Raw genomic sequence first — 20,181 nt, forward strand, 5'->3', positions numbered from 1 at the left:
TACTGTATACATTGTTTTTGTGTTGCTGAAAAACATTTGTCCAAGTACTGTAACTAGTGCCCATTATCTACATGGTGCAAATGTAACAAATAAGGGGGAAAAAAAAACATTATCTTTTTATTGATGTTTTATTGATTCTGCCAGGTATCTTAAATTTAAACCTCTTTTACATAAAAATCCTGGGTCCAACATAAATAACAGAAATCAAGTCTCACCTAGGACATACCCACAGCTCAAACCCAGGTTATTTCCAGAATGACCCATTTACACTGTAAACGGGTGCGGTATTAACTGTTCTGCCAATGCTTGCATAGGACATTATCTACAAATGCTGGGATCCTGCTCTCCCTATGGGCCAGATGTACTAAGCTTGAAAAGTGATAAAATGGAGAGTGATAACGCACCAGCCAATCAGCTCCTGCCTGTCATTTTTCAAACCCAACCTGTTACATAGCAGGTAGGAGCTCATTGGCTGGGGGTTTATTACTCTCCATTTTATAACTTTTTAAGCTTAGTACATCTGGCTCTATGTCTTAACCCCTTCCCGACATTGCCTTTTATGTTAATTTTTTTTTTTTTTCCTCCTTGCGTTCAAATAAGCGTAACTTTTTTAATTTTCCGGCTATATAGACACATGAGGGCTTTTTTTTTGCGGGACAAGTTGTACTTTGTAATGGTACCATTTACTATACCGTATAATATTCTGGGGAATCAGGAAATAATTCAATGTGGGGTAAAAAAAAAAAAAACGCCATTCCACAATTTTGCGCTGGTTACGTTTTTTTTGGAGTTCATAGTTCGTTTAAAATGATGGGTTATCTTTATTCTATGGGTCGTTACGATTCTGGTGATACCAAACTTATATAGTTTTCGTTATGTTTTACCACTAAAAAAAATCGCAACTTTTACGGTTTTTCTAATTTGCGTCGCGTCGCCATGTTCTGCGGCTTATAACTTTTTTATTTTTCCACCTACGGACCTGGGTGAGGGCTCATTTTTTGCGGGCTGAAGTGTACTTTTTAAATAATTTAATTATGGGATATGGGCGACTTTCTGATCTCTTTTAGTTATTTTTTTTTGGGTACGCGATGCGACCAAAAAACGTAGTTTTGGCGTTTGGAATTATTTTCCGTTTACGCCTTTAACCGTGCGGGATAACTAATGTTATATTTTAATAGATCGGACTTTTAGGAACGCGGCTATACCAAATATGTTTATTTTTTTTATTTTTTATTTATTTTTATTTGTGAAATGGGGAAAGGGGGGTGATTTGAACTTGTAATATTTTTTTTTTTTTTTTTTATTTTTAAACTTATTTTTTTTTTTTTTACTTTTACTACAAGGCCCCCTAGTGTACTTGACCACTAGGGGGCGCGATCGCCTGTACTAGGTTCAGCCATAGAGCTCTATGGCTGAACGTAGTGATTTTCAGCACTTTCTATTACATCCTGCCTCAGGCAGGATGTAATAGGAATACTGACACGGCCAGCACAGGGGTCTACATTAGACCCCTGGCTACCATGGCAACCGATCGGCACCCTCCGATCTCGCCGCGGGGGGCCCCGATCGGCGCCGGAGAGGGGCGCCCCCCCTCCGATCAGCTATTTAAGCACTGCGGTCGCTTTGCCCGCGGTGCTTAAAGGGTTAAACGGCCATGATCGGCGAACTCGCCGCTCGTGGCCGTGAGAGCAGGGACCTGGCTGTAATATACAGCCATTACCTGCTCTCTTTCAAGCCAGCTCACTCCGTGAGCTGGCTTGATTCCCCCTCAACCGACATATGACGTAAATGTACGTCATATGTCGGGAAGGGGTTAATTGATACCTGGATCAGATGACCCGGTCAACTGTTTACACTACCCCATTACCCTAGTCCTTCCCATGTCCAACCCTGGTCACTACCCGGGTTGTATGCTCAGGTAACGGACCCTGAGTTAATTTAGATTCCGGTTGATAGATCTACATTTATCTAGACAGACAGTTAATGGGATTTATTTATTAAGATGGGAGTTCTATTGAAGGTGGGATGTTGCCATTAGTTGCCCAATCAGAACCTACTTATTTATTTAGAACCATCTAGAAGATAATAAATACAATCTGATTGGTTGCCCATAGCAACATCCGATCTTCAATAGAACTTCCATCTTAGTAAGTAAACCCCAATAGGTCAACACCAAAAAGTCGACATGCAATAGGTCAACACATGAAGAGGTGCATCCTAGCATTGCTAGATGCACAAGCATTGAAATGATCTCATCTGGATATTTAAAATTATAAATAATTTTAAACATGTTTATATGTTTCAAATGTGCTGTAATTGTGTACTTGTTATTGATTTACAACATTGACAAACACAAATACTACACTGACAAATACAATTCACCACAAAAAAAACAAGCCCTATTTTGTCTGACTTTGTAGAGCTGTTTTGTGTGAGACTTTTTAACTCACACACCATATCATTGGCTGATTTGTATGTTTAACATGGGAAAAACATTTGGATCCGAATTTTCCCCGGCCAAAAACATCTGACTGTTCATGAACTTGTAGATCAACTAAAAAGGGGGTGGATTTTGTCGGTCGCACAAGGCTCGAGTATTTATTTGGAGGACCCCTGTGTCTTATGGTAAGGAAAGGTATGTATCACTTGTAGTAGGGGTGTGCTACCTTGAGACATGGATTTGAACAGATAAACAAGAAGAGAAAATAATGTCTTTAACAGGTGCACCTAGGAGAATATTAAAATATAACTTTTATTATTATATCAGTAAAATACTGCGAGATAATTTTTAAAAAACAATAATGACATACAAAGGTGGGGATCACACATTTAAAACTATGGTGGCAGGCAGAGATTGCTTTTACTGTTTGTATTGTGTTTATACGTTATGTTGTGTTTTGAACACAGTGCTGTGGCTACCCACTTCTGCACAGCAAGTGTGAGTCTGCAGACCCCACACGTTGCTTGTGAACCGAGTCAAGTATGGGGTGCCAGTCAAAGAGTGGGTCTACTGACCTCTAATGACTATTTAAGCCTCAGACTGGTACAGGCTCAAAGTCCTATTGTAATCTGAGCAGGGTCAAGGTGCCCCACTGCGTTGTAGCTAGTGGGAATCACAGTCCTAAATGACACTGCTATAGCACTGTCTGCTCCCAGGTGTACTGAGTAGACTCAGGGCCGGCGCCACCACTAGGCAGCTCTAGGCATTTGCCTAGGGCGCCGGCACCTGGAGGGCGGCAGTTCGCCCCTCACCCCCAGCGAACTGTGTAAAAAAATTGCTGCCCCGGAGTCCCTGCAGTGCTGGGGCGGTCAAGGGTGTCCGTGCCGTAGGGGTACCTGCGGCGCCATCATGTGTATAAAGCTGGCTGCGGCCTGCGGGGTCCCTGATGCAGATCCTTAGTGTCAGCATTGATTACATAGGCATTAAGTGGGTTATTCTGATTCACTCCTTCTGGCAAATTCCTTCTTAGATGGACAAAACCATGTGCACTGCAGGTGGGGCAGATGTAACATGTGCAGAGAGAGTGAGATTTGGGTGGGGTTTTTCTTCAAAGTGAGATCTATATTGCAGTGTAAAAATAAAGCAGTCAGTATTTTCCCTGCACAGAAACAAAATAACTCACCCAAATCTAATTATCTCTGCAGATGTTACATCTGCCCCCCTGCAGTGCACATGGCTTTGTCCATCTAAGAAGGAATTTGCGAGAAGGGGTGAACCAGAATAACCCCCTAAGTCTTTTGGAAAAATATTCTAGCATTAATTACAAATCATATTAATGGGATAATTCTGTAGTATTATCCAAACAAGGTGCAAAGTTGATTGAATCATTATTTCTTTAGTTTCCATGTCAGAATTCATATGTACACATAATTTCAAAGATTTATTCCTATGAAGTCAATTATAGCCATGGTTAATAACATTTCATTTCAATTTGTGTTTGAAATTTGCCCTCAGTGTGGCTATCCTTTGCAAAGCACATATTGACCATAGGGAGTTTAAAGATAAATGATTTAGGATGAAAAACCATTTTGATCAGCAGGTTTTAATAAACCTCAATAGATACTGCAGTATGATTTGTTTTGCTTAGTTTCCTGAACATCTAAGAAAATGATACCGATGTTGCTGACTAAAAAATTATATTTGATGGATGGACAAAATAAATTAACTGTATTCATCAGTAAATAAAAGAAAAGGAATATGAGTACTAAATGTTTTATAAAGGCCATAAATATGAGTGGGCCAGCTGTGCATCAACTGTATCAGACATACAGGATGCTGGTGTGAGACTTGGCAGCCTAGACAGCTACAGACTTGAATGTCCTTAGGGCAGTGTTGGTGCACTGCTTGTCGGTGGTCCTGGATCCTCCACCCTGTCCCTAGTGCCAGAAGCCCTACCACCTCAGAGTGATGTTTCACATTTTTGGGCAGGGCTAGCACAGGGCACATTTTTGCCTTGCTATGACTCTGTGTTCTGGAATATAATATAGAATGAATTTTATAAATGAATGATTAGTTTGGGCCACAAAAAAATATATGCCCATATTGTGTAAATTAAATATTTTTAAGCAAAAGAAAAATCTTCAGCAAACAATTTGCAATAAACTTACCCAAGAAAAGGTTCCAATATCATAAGATATTTACATATTCATTAAGAGGAAGTCACTTATAGCTAACAAATATAAATCTGGAATATTGTTCAATTCCTTTTTAAACTGAAAATAATTGATTTATATATTTGAACCAGTAAAAAATATTTCTACAGTACAGTAGCATACATTAGGAAACTGTCAATAAATTGTTCTAGAAGGTACAATAAGATACATTTTGTCATTAGATGGAAAATTTTCGTTTGAGTTATTTTTGACTTACATGTAGGTAAAGTACTGGTGTACGAGGGTATAGAATAGTAAGACATCCACTTGCTGCCTTATCATCTATATGTACAGTATGTCTATTTTCCGTGTGTCACCAAAACACTGCCATCTGTTTGCACCAAGTGAAACTACATCTAGATTTTGACGCATTTGCTTTGAGCGGGCTTACACTGCCATCTGTTGGCAGCAAGTGAAACTACATCTAGCTTTCGAAGCATTGGCTTCGAGCGGGCTTACTAGTACAGAATAATATTAGCATCCTCTGTACTATACGACTCTAAAATATATCTAGAAATGCAGTATTTATTTAATCATGGTGTACTTTCCTGTAATAATATACTGTAATTAAGCTATTTTAAAGCTTTAGAATTAAAACGTTATAGAATAACAGTGCCTGATTTACGTATGCTTTTACTAATACAGATTTTCTAATGCTACTTCTATCTATCTTTGTTTAAACATTCATTTCTTAACCCTTTGAGCACCAAGTGAATTTGTCAAAATTTGTGTGAAAATTGCCAAGCAAACATTTTTATTACCTTATACAGGAAATATAATCTTTTTTAACACAACATTTTTCAATTGAATTTATATAACAAATATGAGCAACGCCAGCATTTTTAGCCGATATTTTGCATATCTCTCAGAGATTTTGGCACTCAAAGGGTTAGTATTGCCCCTATCAATATTTTTAATATTGTGTGTAATAAATGTATCAGTGGATGACCACAATCAAATTTGATGTGTATAGTGTTAATGGGCGAGATCAGCCCCCAAGTTTGGCGGCTATGTGTGATGCTGGCTGAAATCTGAGGGTTTTTTTAAAGGTTGCAATAATTTACAAGACATGGTTTTGCCTTCATAATAATTGTCCCTTTAGCAAAAACTTCGGAATTCTTACGGCATCCCACATGTTTGCCAAACTTAGAGGCTAATACATCTGGCCCGCTGTGTATATTATTAATAAATGATCATGGTTTTAATATAATTACTGAATTTCAGCTTCGTTTGATTGGAGTAATTATAAATATAGAATGATAATGATTAGGGAAATTCACCACCTCAATGTTTTCCTATAGGGCACTCATAATCTAACAGATGACCAGCATTTGTGTAGTAGAAAGATCAACACAAGCAAAAGGTTGACATGGAAAAGGTAGATACATGAAAAGGTCAACATTTTTGCACATTAATTTGTGTCAATGTCAACATCTGAGCATGTGGACCCTCAAATAGCATCACCTTGCATAGCTTGTTCCACTCGCCATATTCAGGGCCAGGTGCCTTGCACCGCTATTGTCGCTGTCATGAATTTCAGCAAAGGTTTCTTTTGTGTTCACTTGTTTCTGTGATTTGCATAGTGAACTCCCTCCAATGGTCCGCACAGATCTATCCCAGAAGTCGTTTGTCCCCCTTAGCTCTCTGTAGCTAGCTAGCAATGCATTCTGGGCCAAAGAGGCTGCAAGTTGCCATTTTAAATTCTCCACATGGACTCAGGCAGACATATTTCACATGGTCCAGCCTGATACAGCATTCGATGTTTTACCACTTCACTTCATGTATATGCAACTTCACATCAATATAACGATTTTATGTCTATGCAACGTTACTCTTATTACATCATCTAAAAAATCATCGCATATATTCGTGTTCCCTTTACTCGAATAATAAATACCGTTCTTCAGACATCATATCAGGATCGATTATTGCAAAGTAAAGGAGGGTTATGCTGTAAGCCTTGAATTTGCCAAGCGGCTTAGTGAGAGGCTGAACAGTCGGACTCAGCGCACTTTACCATTCCACATGGATAGAAAAGAATTTAAAAAAAATAGCAAAAAATTAATGGTGACCTTTTCATGTGATGACCATTAGCCATGTTGACCTTTTAACCATGACCTTCTGATGTTGACATTGTCTATCAACCAATGAATTTATCTGCAAGATTGTTACTGTAATATTTTGCTCTTGTATCTAATAAATGTATCTATTATACAACAGGATTCCATGCTCATTTCCAATAAACATATCATCACACATGGATAATGCCTCATTCAGCACTTATACCCCTTTCACATTGCAGCTTTAACACAGTATATTGAAGTTTTTTTACCGTTTTAAAATGGGAGCAGCTGCAGTGTGAAAGCTCCATTGTCAATTTACCGGTTACAGAATACGGTATTTTGAAACGTGTTAAAAGCAGGATCCTACACGTTTCTGAGCCGTTTTCCCTGCAGTCTGAACAGCTCAGAAACGGTATTTGATACAAATGATAACCACACAAGGGTGATAGGTTATCTCCCTGCATGATCCCCGCCCACAAGCAGGAAATAAACGTTTAAAATTACATTGTATGGCTTTCTATGGGTGAAACGGTTTGAATCTGAAAGGTACAAAAATGGTATTGAAACTGCAATATACCGTTTATAACACGCAATATGAAAGGGGTTTAACTGGCTTCTGACCCGTTTTAAGTCACGTTTACAAAAACGGGTTGAAAGCAGGTTTGCAATGTGAAACCAGTATTAGTATTTTAGAATGTATTAATTCCAAGCCCCAAAATTCAACAGCAGACTTCGGCCAGTATTCAATGCTCCCGATTCACCGTTTTTTCGGCGAATCGGGCTGTTTTCACTCCTTGCGGTGAATTTTTTTCACTGAAAATATGATTCACCCTATTCAATGTTCACTGTTCGCCGAAAGCGAACAGTGAATGCTGTCCAGTTCTCCGTCTCATGCTTGCTGCAATTCGCTGGTGTATTTCAATGGGGTTTTCACTGGGATTCGCCGAGAGTGTATTCAATGCTCAAATGGAGAACTGCTTTCTCCATTGATTTCCGCCATTATTCTCCGTTTTACATTCGTCATCTTTTTTAGGTGAACTGGAATGTGATCTTTTAAAATAAAGCGTTTTTTTTTTCATTTGGTGTCAAAAAATCTGATTTTTTTTTCTGTGAAGGGGCATGCTATTTTTATCCATGTGCTTGCCGCACATGAGTATATTTAAAAAATATATATATTTTTTTAAACAATTTTTTTTTTACACATTCGCCAGCAGGGGGCCAGGAGCCGCTCATTAATATTCATATATTCACTGCACTCTGGTCCCGGCTTGTTACGTGTGGGACCAGAGGAGTGGCTTCCTATCCCTGCCCCCCCCCCTCCCCCCCCCCATGCCAGCATTACCGGGGGGCAGCCTCTGCTGCCTCTGCCCCGGGAGCCCTCCCCCATAAATTCTGGGGCAGGCAGGGAGGCTTACATCTCCCTGCCTGCCTCTGTCCCCCGGCTCCCTGCGGCATTTGCCGCAGGGGTTAAAATTCACCAGCAGGGGCAGCGAGCCCCTGCTGCATTGAATAGGGTGACAGGGAGGGCTGGCAGCGAATGCTGCAGCCCTTCGGAACCCTGCGAATGTGCAGTGAATCCTAAACAGGATTCGCTGCACATGGAGAACACAAACATTGAATACTCCCCTTCAATGACTGTTACATCAAGTTTAAATATATCTGCAACAATGTAGTCTCTGATAGTATATTGTTAGTTATATGTTACAAAATCTCTGCTGTAGAGAAGTATCTAAATAATGACAGTAATTTCAGCTACAGCTAAATTTGGTATAACATGAAAACAAACAATAGATCACTCTACTGTAGGGTGTACCCAGCTTAAAAACAATAAAGTTATTCCTATTTAGTATGCATCCCAAAAAAGTAGTTTGGTCATGAAGGAGTGAAAAGCGCTAAATATATATATTTGAAGGATCGGTGCCATCTAGCTAATTACAAGATTGCTCCTGTATAATTGGGATTAAAAGAAACAAAATCATCTTCTTTCAGAATAATAATTAATTATTAAGAATATACTTGTACTTATTGTGTTTTGCGACCGCTGTGACTTTAGTATTTAGTTATTATTATCATTTCCTTATATGGCGCCACAAGAGTTCTGCAGCGCCTGACAATACATAAATCAGAAGAAGAAATAAGAAAATAGTGATTTACGGTACAAATGCAAATTAGGACAAGTACATGGTAAATAAAAGACAGTTGCAGCAGCAGACACTGTGGCAGAGATATATTCTTAGAAAAGCACATGAGGAGAGAGGGCCCTGCTCGTTAGAGCTTACATTCTAAAGGGAATGGGCAGACAAACTGGGGTGACACAGCAGGGATAGAAGTGAGCATAAACATACAGTAATAGGACGTAATTTTTTTTACTCCATATCATTCCCACATGTTCGGCTGTGCATGGAATTTCACACACTGAAGACTAAAGAAAACTTCATCAGTTAAGGTGGTTAAGTGAATGCGCTGTTTTGAAAAGGGGGTTCAAAACAGATGAAACTAGTGGCTAATTCTGCTAAGTCCAATATCATATTAAGTGCCTCAAATCAGTGACACAAGTGCGGAGGAAATGTTCGAGGAAATCCCTAAATATGGCCAGTTAGTAATTATGTAATTAACTTAAAATGTGAACAAAATTGCTCGGAGGAAGCCAGTTTACTCTACTTCCAAATCCATTATCAAACTAAGGAGTCTCATCAGTAGTATTTTTTATGTTAAATGAATAAAGAATAAATAAGTTAACAATATTACAATTAGTGAACATTGGGAGTGAAATGTATAATGGCACTTTTTGTTGTGTATATTGGAAGTTGCCACATGGCATTCATCACCAAACCAGAGGAATTACTATTCTGCTGTTTGAAGGCTAAAAAATAAATCTACATCTGAGGAGACAGCGACCGGACTGGTACCCGAAGAGACAGTGACTGGACTGGAATCGAACTGGAGTCTACAAAGTTAGTCCCTAATTACCAGGGTGGAACTAGAAGGATGGGAGCATTTGTGAACTCGAACCTGGAATGACTGGATCACCAGCAGAGTTATGGGGCCTACACATGTACCGATTTTTGCCAGCTTTGTAAGTGATCTGACAAGATCGCTTAGAAATTAAGCACAAATCCCTGTGTGCGTGTGTATGCTCCATAGCGAAGGAGATGAATGGCCCTGCATGTTGCTAGCACCGGGCTAGATACTGTATTTCAAGCATGCTTGAAACATCTAGTCATCACCCATGTTCTCTCTGTTGAGAACACGGGATGTGACAGATCACTTTTAGTGTATCAATGGTGCATCAATGGTGTATTAAGGATGTTTAGTACACCATATCTTGATGGTCTCCAACATGGCGCAGCCCAGTATGCAGACAAGAACACAAGCAGTACAGTAATCTGTGATTACCGCATTAGTTCCCACAGGTGCACAATCAACCAGGAATGTGATGCAGCATGGATCTCAAAACAAGGCTGTGAGAAACTAAAAACTACGGAACAAAAGCTAAAACTGAATACATGAAATAATTTAGCATTGATAGTTTAATGAAGTTGGCAATGAATGAATGCAGGTTGCTACGGATTACATAATTTTTGCACTTATGTTTTACAATACATAATCAAGTGTATTGTTTGTTTATTGTATTTATGCTATTTTTTTTTGTTGCAGCTCATTTTCTTTGCACAGGATCCATGAACATCAGAGTAAAAACAGGATTGATTTTTCTCAGTTCCCATCTCGGGATGTTTATCTGTGTCAGAAATGATAAGGGTTATTTTTCTGCCAGCAGTTGCAGAGTTATCTTGTTATCCTCCTGATGTTGGTGTTGTAATGTTCACACAGCTTGGTGCTGTACTCGTATCTCCTCGCCAAGATTATAATTGGATCATATGATACTGAAAGCTGTATTACCTTCTGAGGTGCAGAAATGTATTTAGTTATAAGGGCTATATGTTTATATATGTTTCCTGACACAAGAAAAAGTCAATGGTGGAAATATATTATATTCCTCTTGGTTTATTGTTCTCAGAAAGGTGAAGATTAAATGGGGCCATTAAAAAGCTTTTGAATCATATATATATATATATATATATATAGTCCTCACTTAAATTTTTAACTCCCCATTCTCCTAGATTTGTAGAGTGGATCTATCTACAGATCTATCTACAGATGTAGCAACCCTCATCATTGCTGCATTCGCGCCATCCAGGTATCCTAGTCATACAATGAGAATGTCACAGTAAGGTGCTTACTAAGGCATGAGGATCCAAAGCATGTAATTACACTGCTTAACCACTGGGTGAGTAACCACGGATGGGTATGTAACTACTACATATTATAATGTACATTACAGTACAGGTAATGTATGTAGAAAGGCCTGACAAACGGCCCAGTGCACAGTATGGTAGATACAGCTCCCTTTTTAATACAAAAATATTGTGTACATTATGAAATTCTACAGGCCCCAAACATCAATTTATTGCTGCCTTACACTCACACACATACACATACACACGCGCGCGTGTGATTTTTGGCAGTAATAAATTACAGGCCATAATATCACAAGTCTCCTTATGGGATACATACAGATGATCGGCGATCAGGATGTCAATGATAAGAATACCAATACTGGTATCATAAAAAAAATGGGAATCCCGACAGGAGTTAGGTAAATATACTTACCCTTCCCCTGCCTTCTTGACCCTAATTCTTCCTTCCCCAACCCGCTCCCTTGCAGCCTGACCCTAAAACTCCCAGCTAGTGCCTAACCCCACCGGATAAACCTATCCATCCTGCCCCACAGCCTAAACCCCCTTCTAAGTGCCTAAAACTAACCCCCTCCCCACAGACTTACCCTAAGTCACTTTACTAGTGCCTAAACCAAACACCACCCCCACCCCTATCACTGGCCTGACCTAATCTGCCATGAATACTCACCAATGGGATGCTGGCTAATGGTATTCCGGAGTCGGCCTCCTGATCCTTTCAGAACCTTTTTCAGGGTCGGGATGCTGTCATTATACTGAATGACTGCATCCCCCTCTTACACAGGGCACAGATTATATTATATACTAAGGGATATTTTGCTTTTTATGGTAAGGGCTATTTGGTTTTATTTTCACCATAACTAGAGATGATTGCTGGAATAGAGAGATGTTCTTATATAGTTATTCTTGTAAGGTCTGCACTGCTGAATAGACAGTAGTTTTGCACAACTACTTGGTAGCCGCAATTCGTCATCTACAGATTTACAGCAAATCAGTCATTTTTGTACTGATGAGATCCTGCCTCTGTGCTATTAAATACATATGCATCTATTCAATCTTGTATTAAGCAACTGAGCTCTTGCTGATCCTTCATGGGCTGGTTTGGCTGCTTATAAATGGCTAATACAGTACTCAAATATGGATGGTCTATCTGCAAATAGTAAGCCTCTCACATAAATCAGGCTGTACCATTCCAACACTGCAGGCAAGGGCGTAACTACCATTGGTGCAGGGGGTGCAGCTGCTATGGGGCCCAGAGCTGAGAGGGGCCCACTTTGCCTGTCAAAGTTACATGTGCTGTATATATTGTTCAGCATTAGGTGATAAATAGGGGCCCTTACAAACTTTTGCTATGGGGCCAACATGTATCTAGTTACGCCACTGACTGCAGGGCTTAACTGCTGCTGTAGTGAAGTGATTGCCTCCGGGCATTAGCTACTGTAATTTGCCTGCTCCAGTATTTCAATGATTAGTTTGGGATGCTGAAGCTGGAAGTGCCATGGGACCCATTTGCAACCAGCAATAATATGGCAACAAAGTCCAAATGTCCACCTCTCACAGCAATCCCCCCCTTTTATAATCACCTCACAGAACCCCCATCAGTAATAACCTCACAGGCACCCCAGAGAGGCGGATTTAGACCTCATGGGTCCCTAGGCAAGATATCGGCTTCAGGCTCCCTTCAAGTCCCTTATTGAATGTCCAGCATCCACATCTTCAAATTTATGTTGGTCGACCATATAGCTCCTCTCAGGAGAGGAGGGGACAGACACAAGTTACTGTTACAAAGAGAATGGATATAAAAGTTGGACACTTTGTCACCATCTGGATTGAATGAGGAATTCCCCATCTCCTCATATCTGTGATGTTGTAGTGTCATGATACATTGGTTCCCATCTGCTTTCGATTTGCTGCCAAATTGCCTTTTTTGATATTTCTCGGCTACCTGTCACATTCATGTCAGCTAATGCCGAGTATCCCTATTGTATATATTGTATATAATATATGTTGTTAGTTTGATGTTATACACCTTGCTGATGTTATACACCTTGCTGTTGTGTCCTAACAGCCAGCCTGTCAGACACTTTGCCCACTTCACACGTTCCTTTGAAATCTCCCAAGATTTATCACTAGCATGAGTGGCCAGGACGCATTGACAAATGACAGCCACGAATGGGATTAACATTGGTCTTTCGTTATGACCTTCCCAAGATGGCGTCCGCACCCTGCTCACTGCAAGCCCACTACGATCCATGCCCTTCTCAAGATGGCGTTGCGCCTCAGATGCGGTTCAGGGGAGGGGCCAGACTCGCCTCAGGTGATGATGTGAGTTCCCAGCTGCCCTGAATGGACCAGACGTCCCGGGCGCCTAGTGATGAAGTGGTTGACGCGGCGCGAAGCGCTGCTTTCCATCCCCATCTCCAGGACTCGAGTGGATGCCGCCTCAGGTGTAGAAGAGTGCATTGGACCGAGTATTGGCAGGTGAGTCCCACGTGAGTGGGTTAGAGGTGTGCGCATGGTGTTGCTCTTTTAAAGCTCTGACCATATATGGATATCCGGGCATAGGAGTGACTGGGCTTAGAGTCCTGATTGGCTGATCTGTACCACACAGCAGCTGGTGTGAATTGTTTGATTGAGGTTTTTGTGGCTATTTCACACTGCCTGAGTGTCATTATGATTGGGTCTGTCTGTGAGAAAGGCTCCTCTGAGCCGAAACGAATTCGTCGACTGCCGACTGTGTCTTTTCTACACAACTAGGATGGGTGAATATGTTTGTGACCCCCACTATCACTAAGTGCTACTAAGCTGCTTGTAAAAAGTTTTTTGATGCTCTTGCATTCATGGAGTAAATAAATTGTCATTGGACATTGGTATCAAACAAGGAGTGCTGTCTTCTTTATATCCCTGGATATACTGTTTGCTATATATATATATATGGGGAACTATGTTTTTGGAACTCGGCGATCGATTTTATGGATGTAATAAATTAAAATCAAATATTTCAAAAAAAATGTCAGAAATTTATTTTAACAAAGGGAAGGGGGGTTTTTTTCACAACACGTAATGAAACAATGGAGATAATATACTCTAAAAATATATAGTGCTCAGCAATAAAAAGAATCCCTAAAATATACTGTAGAACACAATAAAATCTATTCGGCTAAAATGAGAGACCTATCAATACATTCATATGATCATAAAAACGGGAACATATAAATGAAGGTAAAAGATATGGAAAATCGCTTAGCTTTTGAGAGGAAACAAGGTTAAAAGCTGCCCGACATGTTTCGTCTAAACAGACTTCCTCAGGGGGTGTGGACAAACTGGCAGGAGCTGATACTTATGGTATGGGACATGCTTACATCACTTCCTGTCCCTCAATTAAAAGCTATGGCAATAAACACATGTATAAAAGCGTTCTGAAAGAGGGTCATAATATGGTTAATAAATACAATAGTGGTCCGTCATTAGGACCAACTGAGCCCGCTGTCTGATTGGCAGAAATATGTTAATTGACAGTCAATAGGTCTAATTGCTTTCCGTGGGTACGGAACAGCGGGGCGGTACGTCACATCCGCCCCACTTCCGCCCCACATCCGTCGTCAGCCTGGGGATCAGTGCGCCTGCGTGTAATTCATGTAGTACGCTCCGTCTACCCTCCGGCTTGTCTCCCACTCCTCTGAGCGGCTTAGGACGGTCACGTGGTGTCTTCCCATTGCGCTGCAACAGAGTCATCTAGTTGCTAGGCGACCTCACACGTTAACAGCATTTCCTTTACTATGTGACACTCGTCGTAATTTTCTCATGGGTATTGGATTTTGGATGATTTATATAGGGAGAGGGAGAGATAACATCAGTGCATTACTGATCACAGCAGGAATACATCGTACAAAGCAGGCTGGTCATAATGCTTTGAAAGGAGTAAATAAATATATCATATATATCCCATTAGATGAATAATAATTGAAAAGAGATAATTATGTTTGAGAAAGTATAATAAAGTGATTATTAAGGAGGGGATAGCTCCTAATAATATACATAAAATGAAATCATATAAAATGACAAGCTAATATTGTTTATTGCATGATATTTGCATACTGGTCTAATATGCTAATCCGACTAGGAAAAAAGCAGGAAAGGGTATAAAAGGTGATCCGGTCATATAGATACAGTTGAGTAGACCTGGTGAGGATTATTTCATGGTTGCCTCCATTTGTGTGTCCCTGTTCAACCTTAAATTACAGCACCTGGTCTTCTTTGGAGGTGCCCCTTCCAAGTACTGGCCAGGCCTAACACTGCTTAGCTTCCAAGATCGGACGTAGTTGGGCGTCCCAGTGTAGTATGGCTGTATGGAGGTGAACTATTGTGGGCACTGGAGGGTCATGTATTACACCTCTTAAGTCTCTCTTATTATTGTATATTATCTTGTTATGGATGTAGGCAGCGTGACGAACCTTTTATTGGGGTGGGAATAGTCCTCATAGCGCCCATAGATATCCAGGTATTTATTTTTACAGGAAAGGTGCTATTTCGTAGTTATCATTGAAGCCGTCCGGGTTCAGTGTATTCAATTCAAAGATCCAGAACATTTCTCGGCGTGAGAGCAGGTTGGAAAGGTCACCGCCTCTTTCTCCCAATGTCACATGTTCGATTCCTTTGTAGGTCAATTTCTCTGGGTCGGAGTTATGGTGTTCTAAGAAATGTTGTGAGATAATGTGGGTTTGGACCTTGTTCTTTATATTTCTCACATGTTCTTGGATCCTGGTCTTCAGCGTTCTCTTGGTTTTTCCGATGTATTGGGTACCACAAGGGCATTCCAACACATATATTACTGAGGTAGTCAAGCAGTTGATGAATTGTTTTATTTTGAAGTCTTTCGTCTTTTCTTTATTTTGGAAGGATCTCCTGTTGGGATGAAGCAGTTTGCAAATGTTGCAATGGCCGCACTTAAAACTTCCTACACATTTCGGCATAATTTTAGACGTGGTGCTTTCTTCTCGTAGCATGCTGGGTGCCAGCATGTCCTTAAGGTTCTTAGATTTTCTGTATACGACCTGCGGGTGGGTGGGTAGGTGCTCCTTGAGGACTGGGTCCATCATTAATATGCCCCAGTGTTTTGTTAGGGCTGTTTTGATGTTTTTTTCATGGCAATTGTACGTGGTGACAAACTTGATTTCTGTTTTTTTCTGTTCTCTTTTATTGTATTGCAGAATGGAATTCCGGTCAAGTTCTTGTGCCCTTTGTTTGGCATTTGTAAGAATGTGCTCTGGGTAGCCTTTCTCTCTGAACCTATCTGTGTAGGTATTGAGTTGTGAGTTCCTCTCTGTCTCTGTCTTACAGTTGCGTGTTATCCTGTGGAACTGTGAGAATGGTATGTTGTCCTTCCATTTTTTAAGATGGCTACTCTGGTAATGCACATAGCTATTAGTGTCCACTTGCTTGATGTAGTTTTTTGTGGTGACCGATTCTCCATTTTTCATCAGGACTAGGTCCAGGAATTCCACCTGTTCACTGTTGACATTGGAGGTGAAGACCAGATTCAGATTATTATTGCCAATATATTTAAGAAATTCATTAAAATCAGTTTGTGTCCCGTTCCAAACAATTAAAATGTCATCAATATATCGTTTAAAAAGGATAATATTGTCCTTGAATTGGTGATCATTATAAATGAATTTCCTCTCCCAGTGGCCCATCAACAAATTGGCAAAACTGGGGGCAAAAATAGTGCCCATTGCGGTGCCACAGATTTGCAGGTAAAAACTATCCAAAAATTTAAAATAATTATGTTTGAGGATGAATCGCATGACCTCACAGATGAACTGGATATTAGTATCATTCAGTGAGGGGTCTTCCTTCAGAAATTCATGACAGGCGTTGATTCCATCCTCATGTTTTATGCATGTGTATAATGATTGGACGTCAATGGTTGCCCAGAGATAGTTATCTTTCCAGATAAAATTTTCCATTAAATTCAGAACCGAAGTAGTATCCTTGAGAAAAGATGGAAGGTTCATCACATGAGGGCGTAAGAATTTATCTGCGTATTCGGATAGGTGAGAAGTCAAGGAGTCAATACCTGCCACAATAGGCCTTCCTGGGGGATTTTGTAAAGATTTATGTATCTTTGGAAGAAAGTAAAAGATAGGTGTTGTAGGGTTGGTGTGAAGTAGGTATTGATATTCATTTTTGGTAAGAGTCCCATTCCGTAATCCTATGAGTAGGGTCGTGCGGAGTTCTTCCACAAAGATGTCTTTCGGATCTTGTGATAGTGGGGTGTATGATACTGTATCATTCAGGAGTCTCTTGGCTTCTGCTTCATATGCTTGCCGGTCCATAATTACCAGTCCTCCGCCTTTGTCGGCTGATTTGATCACTATCCTGTTATTGTCCCGTAAGGTTTTGATAGCTTCTCTTTCCTTGTAAGTCAAATTCTTTTTAGATATTGGTGGTTCATCTTTGATGCACAGTTCTTTTCTTACGGCTTCATAAAATGTCCCAATGTAGGGTCCTTTTGATTCTAGGGGGTAGAATTTTGAGGTAGGTTTCAAGCCTGATTTGGAAGCGGCTTCATAGTTCTGAATGATTGCCTCATCTTTCTTCAGAAAATGTCTTTTGAGAGTCAGTTGTCTGGTGAATTTGTTCAAATCAATGAATGTGTCAAACCTGTTTTTTCCTTTTGTCGGTGCGAAGGATAATCCTTTGTTGAGCAGACTGATTTCTGGGTTGGTGAGAACATGTTGTGAAAGATTAAAGATGCCTTTGGGGGCGGGTGTTGCAATTAGTTCAGAGCTCTCCTTTTGTGATAGCTTCTGCTTAGTGTTTCCCCTGCCTCTACATCCTCTCCTTCCTCCAATCTTCTTTTGAGGGGGGATGCATGGTTCACTTTCTCTACGATGGCTGTCGATGTGAGGTCCTTGATGCGGGTGCTGGTTCCCGGAGATAAAAAAGAGGATTTTCTTTCTCTCCAAGAGAGTTGGTTTTTTATTTCCAAGGGTTGATTGGTAGGATATACTGGTAGATGTTTTCTGTGTTCCCAGTTGCGATTCTCATAGTTTGTGTTTCTGGCCGATTTCCAGTTGGAGGTGTGGCCATTGTTGTAATGTGTTTTAAATTCTTTGCTCCATTTTTTTATTCTATTATTTTCATAGTCCAGTTTGTCCCTATTAAACTTTTTCTCCTTGTTTCCTCTTACTTCAGTTTCTATTCGTTCAATCTTTTTGTTCAGAACTTTATTGTTAATAGCGAAATTTTCCTCGTCTTTGCGTGTGGTCAATTTAGTTTCTGATTCTATGATCTCTGCCTCTAAAGAAGTAAGTATCCTCTTTTTCTCTGTGATAAGGATCTTCATAAGGCTAATTGAGCAATCGTGGAGTGTTTGGTCCCATTCTTTTATGAATTCAGGGTTTTCATGACCGAAGGTAGGTTGTTTAGTTATTTTTTTTAGTTATTTAGATTTCTTGTTGAGGTGTAATAGAACACCCATAACTCTATTGAAAATACTAATATCCTTCTGTTCACAAATATATATATCTTGGCGCTGAAATCTTCTCTCTCTCTTGTGTACCCATACGACATTTTTGGTGTTCGGGAAGTAGCAGCCTCGATTAGAAATAAACTCAACCAATACCTAAAAACATCATGTTTAGAGGAAATGAAAGAGTTAAAAACAGAAGTGATGCTTGTCAAAAAAATTTTTTAACGAAGGAAGGGACACAGCACCCAGTAACAGCAATGACGATTTAGACAACCTGTTCTGGGGTATGGAAAAACTTCTGTCCAAAGAAATCCGCACATGGTGGGACATTAAGGGTCTAGAACACTATGTAAGTGTCAACAGAATACCGAGAGGACTCAGGATAACTAAACAACCTACCTTCGGTCATGAAAACCCTGAATTCATAAAAGAATGGGACCAAACACTCCACGATTGCTCAATTAGCCTTATGAAGATCCTTATCACAGAGAAAAAGAGGATACTTACTTCTTTAGAGGCAGAGATCATAGAATCAGAAACTAAATTGACCACACGCAAAGACGAGGAAAATTTCGCTATTAACAATAAAGTTCTGAACAAAAAGATTGAACGAATAGAAACTGAAGTAAGAGGAAACAAGGAGAAAAAGTTTAATAGGGACAAACTGGACTATGAAAATAATAGAATAAAAAAATGGAGCAAAGAATTTAAAACACATTACAACAATGGCCACACCTCCAACTGGAAATCGGCCAGAAACACAAACTATGAGAATCGCAACTGGGAACACAGAAAACATCTACCAGTATATCCTACCAATCAACCCTTGGAAATAATAAAAAACCAACTCTCTTGGAGAGAAAGAAAATCCTCTTTTTTATCTCCGGGAACCAGCACCCGCATCAAGGACCTCACATCGACAGCCATCGTAGAGAAAGTGAACCATGCATCCCCCCTCAAAAGAAGATTGGAGGAAGGAGAGGATGTAGAGGCAGGGGAAACACTAAGCAGAAGCTATCACAAAAGGAGAGCTCTGAACTAATTGCAACACCCGCCCCCAAAGGCATCTTTAATCTTTCACAACATGTTCTCACCAACCCAGAAATCAGTCTGCTCAACAAAGGATTATCCTTCGCACCGACAAAAGGAAAAAACAGGTTTGACACATTCATTGATTTGAACAAATTCACCAGACAACTGACTCTCAAAAGACATTTTCTGAAGAAAGATGAGGCAATCATTCAGAACTATGAAGCCGCTTCCAAATCAGGCTTGAAACCTACCTCAAAATTCTACCCCCTAGAATCAAAAGGACCCTACATTGGGACATTTTATGAAGCCGTAAGAAAAGAACTGTGCATCAAAGATGAACCACCAATATCTAAAAAGAATTTGACTTACAAGGAAAGAGAAGCTATCAAAACCTTACGGGACAATAACAGGATAGTGATCAAATCAGCCGACAAAGGCGGAGGACTGGTAATTATGGACCGGCAAGCATATGAAGCAGAAGCCAAGAGACTCCTGAATGATACAGTATCATACACCCCACTATCACAAGATCCGAAAGACATCTTTGTGGAAGAACTCCGCACGACCCTACTCATAGGATTACGGAATGGGACTCTTACCAAAAATGAATATCAATACCTACTTCACACCAACCCTACAACACCTATCTTTTACTTTCTTCCAAAGATACATAAATCTTTACAAAATCCCCCAGGAAGGC

The 20,181-nt window shown here is 40.1% G+C and overlaps 1 protein-coding gene and 1 pseudogene across 1 annotated transcript in view; both read right to left on the minus strand.

Moving 5' to 3' along the window:
• LOC146031271 (uncharacterized) overlaps nt 1-20,181 on the minus strand; it is a 333,294-nt gene that overhangs the window by 45,801 nt on the left and 267,312 nt on the right. The gene's annotated exons all lie outside the window — the stretch shown is intronic.
• LOC146040661 (5S ribosomal RNA) lies at nt 15,208-15,325 on the minus strand (annotated as a pseudogene).

Source organism: Crinia signifera, chromosome 1 (assembly GCF_055691185.1).
Source record: "Crinia signifera chromosome 1, ASM5569118v1, whole genome shotgun sequence".
NCBI classification, from domain to species: domain Eukaryota; kingdom Metazoa; phylum Chordata; class Amphibia; order Anura; family Myobatrachidae; genus Crinia; species Crinia signifera.